The sequence below is a fragment of the Euleptes europaea genome, chromosome 6 (genome assembly GCF_029931775.1).
Source record: "Euleptes europaea isolate rEulEur1 chromosome 6, rEulEur1.hap1, whole genome shotgun sequence".
NCBI classification, from domain to species: domain Eukaryota; kingdom Metazoa; phylum Chordata; class Lepidosauria; order Squamata; family Sphaerodactylidae; genus Euleptes; species Euleptes europaea.
The window spans coordinates 68,827,895-68,834,515 of record NC_079317.1 but is presented as its reverse complement, the minus strand read 5'-3'; positions in this window follow the sequence as shown (position 1 = coordinate 68,834,515).

The following is a 6,621-nucleotide window of genomic DNA, read 5'->3' as shown; positions in this document are numbered from 1 at the left end:
TTTGGAGGGTTTTAAGCAGAGACTAGATGGCTATTTGAAAGCAAGGCTGATTGTATGAATCACTATTAATTTAGGCATATCATGAAAAGGAGGGCAGGAAGGGATGAGTCTGTGCTCAGCTCTCGTGGCCGTTTCTTATATGCCCAGGGTAATGTCGATTGCCATTTTGGGTTCAGGAAGGAATTTTTCTCCAGGCCAGATTGACCAGGGATCATGGAGGGTTTATTTATTTTTTATTTTTTTGCCTTCCTCTGGGCATAGAGCAGGGACACTGGGGAAGTGGAGGGGGGAGGTAGTTGTGAATTTCCTGCCTTGAGCAGGGGGCCAGACTAGATAACCCTTGAGGTACCTTCCAGCTCTGTGTTTCTATGAGGTTTATGTATGTGTGGTGTATGAAAGAGAAAAGCGCAATGCCGTCTTAACCTCAATTGGTTTAAATGGATGTTCAACAAGGTGTAGGTCGATTATTATTATACAATTATTATTGTAATGTCATTATTATCCTGTTTGACGCTGACAAAATATAGTTGAAGTATATTGCCATGAAGAAACTATAATTCCTAGTTTTTTCTAATTCAGCAAAATAAAACCTGAACGCAGACCACTCAGCATTTATTTATAACAAGAATTCTCTTTTTTGGCAACTATAAACAGCTGCTAAGAAACATCATGTGATGGTAAAACTAGCCATTATGTAGGCAAATGCATAGTCCAGCTATGCATTTCCCAATATATTTCCCAAGATTATGGGATTATTGTGAGCACTGGTCCCCGTGGTAATTCCACAAACAACATCCACAGACGAGGAGTCCAAAAGAGAGTTGATTTATTGGAAAACCTACAGGTTTACAGAGCTAACAGGCAAATGTTGGCACGACTGGGATCGGGTAGCACAGTACAAGGCCTATATTGGAAAGCATGAGTCACAACGGGTCACGGTAACCCCCCTCCCGTTCCCACGGGAGATAGCGCTGGAACAGGAATTCAACAGTTAGCAGGGTCGACCTTGAGAGGCCTCGAAAGCAAAACATTCTCAGTCTGACAGGCTGCTGAGAGCAGAAGAAAGCAGGCCTGACAATTATACAGAAAGACCAGAAGATCGCTTGCATTGATTCTTCCTGGAAAAATCCACCCCCCATTTGTCCATTGTTCTGTCCCCTGTTCCTAACCAAAGGAAGACATTATAGGATCTACTAAGTGGGTAGGGGGAAGGCTTAAGCATCCACACCTACTAATTTATTCAAATCTGCAACTATCCTTCCATCTCTTGCAGTGGTATGGATAACATGGAAGCAAGTTTCACAAGAAATGTGTGAAGTGTCTTTCTCTGGAAATTTTAAATGGAAATAGGATAAATATGTCGGTATTTCAAGCTTATAACAATTTGAAGTGGGTATGCATGTATGCTGAAATAGTCTCAAGGTCTCTTCTAAACTGAACGATGGAAAGAAAAAAAATAGAGTTCTGTTATTCTTTTCCACTGTTTTTAGCTGCATCTGAGCAGAAGGGAGGAATGGGAACAGGCTGCTTTTTCACTCATGGGGGAAACATATTAAGATCTTCTCACCCTTCTCCATCCCCCCAGCATGAGAAAGCAGTTCTGATTTTCAGCTGAAAGGAGTTAAGCAGCCTCTGTTGTGTTTTCGCACTCTGACCCCCATCATGCTGCAGGTGCTTTGGGTTTAGAAAACATGTGGTATCAAGAAATATACTGCATAATACATCTAATTTGAGCTAGATGTCATGATCTCTCCCAGTGGTACGGATCTTATTGTTACCTTCTTTGGGTCCCAGTTATCTGGGAGAAGGATGAGTTTTAAATGTTTTAAATAAACAAGATGTAGTTTTACTAACCCTTCTTTCAGGTACCTGGCTATCTGTTTCTTCCAGTGATTCCAATTCTCCAGAATAAGAATAAAGAGCTGGCCACTCAAGGTCCAGGTCTAATTCATAAAGAATTATTTCTTCCCCAGCAGCCCTACCAATTTCCATCAAGGTTAGGGTTGCCAACCTCCAGGTGGTGGCTGGAGCTCTCCTGCTATTACAACTGATCTCCAGCCGATAGAGATCAGTTCACCTGGAGAAAATGGCCACTTTGGCAATTGGACTCTATGGCATTGAAGCCCCTCCCCTCCCCAAACCCCGTCCTCCTCAGGCTCCGCCCCAAAAATGTCCCACCAGTGGCAAAGAGGACCAGGCAACCCTAGTCAAGGTTCAGTGTAAGAACTTCTATTTTCAAAAGTTGAAAGGATTATTACATAGTTTCCTTTCACTTAGATCTTTATCATCAGGGCCTCACAAACCCCAAAGTGATATAATAGAAGATCTTGCCCTGCGAGGAGCTGGATTTGCCAGGATCACTCTCTGGAGAATAGAGCAGTCCTTGGGACATTTGTGCTCTGGATAGCTAAGACCTTTGCAAGAAAATTTCTGACTCTGGTTCCTACTTTCCCAGGAGCAATATGGGGAAGGGACAACATACACAGAAATGAAGGTGTGAAAGCCTGGAAGTGGGGGAAGAGGATAACACACCTAGCGCAAGTTGAAACATTTCAACTGGCTGACTTTACTGCCTGTCTTTTGAAATATTAATGTGGTAGCAGGAACAAATCATTATTTTCTCACTGCAGAAATGTTGGACAGTAGAACTGTTTTGGATATTAAATTATGGTGTAAATACATATGTCCATAGATTTGCCCAGTTCAGACATTGTGACGCACCGGTTTGCACTAACCATAGCTTAGGATGTGTGGTTCAAATTTCCAAGTGTACTACAAACTAGTTTAGAGTTGCTTTTTGTTTCCCTGCCTCTCAGCATGCAAGTTCATACATTCATATTCACTGCTATCTGTATGGTGAAGCAGTCTCTTGGAGTGGGGCAATGGCCATAAGTAACGATTACCAATCTGAATATGAAGCAAAATCAGCACAAAGCACCCTTTCAGATCATGTTTTCTGATTTTGCTGGCAAGAAAAAAAGGGGGTCGTACCAAAACAAAACAAAGGCAAAAAAATACAGTAATTGGTACAAGAGAATTATATTTTAATAAATTTTGAAACCCCTACGCATTTCACACAAGCTTCTTGATTGCTTGCATGATTGCTTGTATGATTGCTTTCTCCACTTGAGAAAGATCCCCCTGAAGAAGCTTATGCAAAACATGTAGGGGTTACAGAATATAATTCTCTTGCACCCATTATTGTGTTTTTTTGGCTTTGTTTGGGCTGGCAATGGCATCCTATGTTCATTCAGACATCATGCTAAACTATAATTAAAATTCCTCTAACCATGGTTTAGTATGATGTCACAGCTAAGCAACAGGATTGCCTATATTTCTATGAGTAAATAAGAGTCGTGTTTCTAGTGTAAACAACTGTGTATATTTTTTAAACAAACTTGCTTTGTTTTGAAATGTATTGCTTAATGAAGCCTTGAACAACAGCGATTATTTGAGTAAATATGCTCTATTTGGCCTTTGATACTGCTGAGCCAGAGGAAATAGGTATTTGAAGGATTATTCTTAGCCATGCAATGTAGTGAGAAGGGGCAAAGGTTGATAATGTCTAACTGCTCATTATTCCCTAGGGATTATTCAACCAATTTCTCAGCCACTTTTCAAGATTTATATAAGACTGTCTGGAGAAGACTACACATACATTTTAACTAAACCATCATCAATATACCGTTAGCCCGAGACGCAGGTTTCTTCTGTCTGGAAGTTTACCTGGTATAGGATCTTCTAGTGCGGAAAGGTGCGCACCCCTCTGCCTCTCAACTTTACAGACTAGCAATACATTTTTATTTATCATTGTGGCTGGAAATTTCAGGCTGCTGTAACAACTTTGTGTCTTGAGAAGCTTATCACCCCTTTAATTATTATGCACCACTCCAGAATCTTCCGTGGTTAATTGCAAATTGCTTCAGATTACATATTTCTTCCACAGAACTCAATTCAATGTAGGGAAAAAGCATGCAAGCCATATATAGACATAATGAATTTAATTAATGGGAATGAAGAAGAAGAGTTGGTTTTTATATCACAATTTCTCTATTTTTAAAGGAGTCTCACGTCTCAGCATGATAGTGGAAGGCAGAAAGCCCCAGAAGATTTAATTTCTCTATTAAGAATTTGCCTTCTCATGTTCTTCTGCTCATCTTCACTAGGGGTTGTTTAAGATGTTATGTGTGTCATCCAGGACTGAAATCACACATGGTTGTGATAATATGGTGTATACTATATTTCATGAATTGTCACTCCTGTGCAGCTACTTGGGGAATAAGCTCAATTCAAATCCGACTGCCTTTTCTTTAATGAGTACTTTTAACGAGCCTCTTCCTTGGGGTTTATATAGTATCTAGGGTTGCTAGATCCCTCTTCACAACTGGCGGGAGGTTTTTGGGGCGGAGCCTGAGAAGGGCGGGGTTTGGGGAGGGGAGGGACTTCAATGCCATAGAGTCCAACTGCCAAAGCGGCCATTTTCTCCAGATAAAGTGATCTCTATCAGCTGGTGGTCAGTTGTAATAGCAGGAGATTTCCAGCTAGTGCCTGGAGGTTGGCATCCCTATACGCAGTGGTCAGCCTCTATGGCGCAGGTAGCCCTCAGGATTGCTCTGCTCATTTAATGTATAAGCATCCTCATGATCATGGAAATAATGTGATTTATTTATAAACAGAAGTAGAGATTGAAGCCTCAACTAAAAATATTTTCTTTTCCAAAGAAATTTATTGTATTTTATAATTTATGATTGCCAAAGTGGCCATTTGCTCCAGGTGAACTGATCTCTGTTGGCTGGAGATCCGTTGTAATAGTAGATCTCCAGCTACCACCTGGAGGTTGGCAACCCTAATAGTATCATCGAGGGCACCGTAAAGCTTCCTACAGATGCAACATTGAGAAATACAAAACGAAGCTTAAAGCTGGGCTTTGTGTCTGTGCCCTACAAACGGGAGCCCCTTACAGAGTTATCCTGAAGTGAGTCTATTCAGTGGGGCTCAGGATTTCACTGTAAAAAATGCTCGTTTTTCAGTGAAGAAAGGCAGCTTACGGTCTGGAGAAGCTGAAACACAAAGCCCTAACGGGTATGCGCCACTAAACATGGGAAGGGGGCGTGTACTCAGTGGTCGAGCCTTTGCTTGGCATGCAGAAGGTCCCAGGTTCAATCCCCAGCATCTCCAGTTAAAGGGACTAGGCAAGTAGGTGATGGGAACGACCTCTGCCTGAGACCCCGGAGAGCTGCTGCCAGTCTGAGTAGACAATACTGACTTTGATGGCCCAAGGGTCCAATTCAGTATAAGGCAGCTTCATGTGTTCATGTCTTTATTTAAAAATAGTAGGACATATGCACAATCACTGAGAAGCATTACCATTCTTTAGGGGAGGGGTTGTGGGTCAGTGGTAGAGCATCTGCTTGGCATGCAGAAGGGCCCAGATTCAATCCCCAGCATCTCCAGTTAAAGGGACCAGGCAAGTAGTTGATGTGAAAGACCCCTGCCTGAGACCCTGGAGAGCCATGGAGAGGGGTCGTGGCTCAGTGGTAGAGCATCTGCTTGGTGTGCAGAAGGGCCCAGGTTCAATCCTCAGCATCTCCAGTTAAAGGGACCAGGCAAGTAGTTGATGTGAAAGACCCCTGCCTGAGAGCCATGGAGAGGGGCCGTGGCTCAGTGGTCGAGCCTCTGCTTGGCACGCAGAAGGTCCCAGGTTCAATCCCCAGCATCTCTAGTTAAAGGGACCAGGCGAGTAGGTGATGGGAAAGACCCCTGCCTGAGACCCTGGAGAGCCGCTGCCGGTCTGAGCAGACAATACTGACTTTGATGGCCCAAGGGTCTGAATCAGTATAAGGCAGCTTCATGTGTTCACGTCTTTATTTAAAAATAGTAGGTCATATGTACAATCACTGAGAAGCATTACCATTCTTTAGGGGAGGGGCCGTGGCTCAGTGGTCGAGCCTCTGCTTGGCACGCAGAAGGTCCCAGGTTCAATCCCCAGCATCTCTAGTTAAAGGGACTAGGCGAGTAGGTGATGGGAAAGACCCCTGCCTGAGACCCTGGAGAGCCGCTGCCGGTCTGAGCAGACAATACTGACTTCGATGGACCTTGATGGTCTGATTCAGCGCGAGGCAGCTTCATGTGTTCAACATAACGGGCCTTATTTCACGGGGGGGGGGAGGAGAAACATTCACAGAAAAGACAACGGAAGAAGAGGGCCGCTTGGCGGGGGGGTCTCCCTGCAGCCCTCCCCCCCCTCCCCTCTCCTCCCCTCTCCTCCTGCGATCTTTCCCCGTTAGACTGTCAGCTCCTTGCCAGGCAGAGGCTCTTCGGCACTTTGACGGGTTCTTCCCCCCCCCGCCTTATTTCTGGCCCCCAATTGGTCGGTCGTCACCCCGAACAAAGCGATAAGCGTTCGCCCGCGAGCGAGCGATTGGCCCGCGGAGAAGGGGGTGGGGCCCTCTGGCGGAGCCTGTTCTTGATCCCCCTCCGCCTGTCAAAAGGAGGCCGGGCGGAGGGAGCGGCCGGTCGCCTTCGTGAGAGGAGCGGGTGTCGTCGCTCTCGCCTCCTGCCGCGGGCCGTGCGCAAAAGCCTCGAGCCCTTTCCTCCCCCTCCTCCCCCCCACCCTCTCGC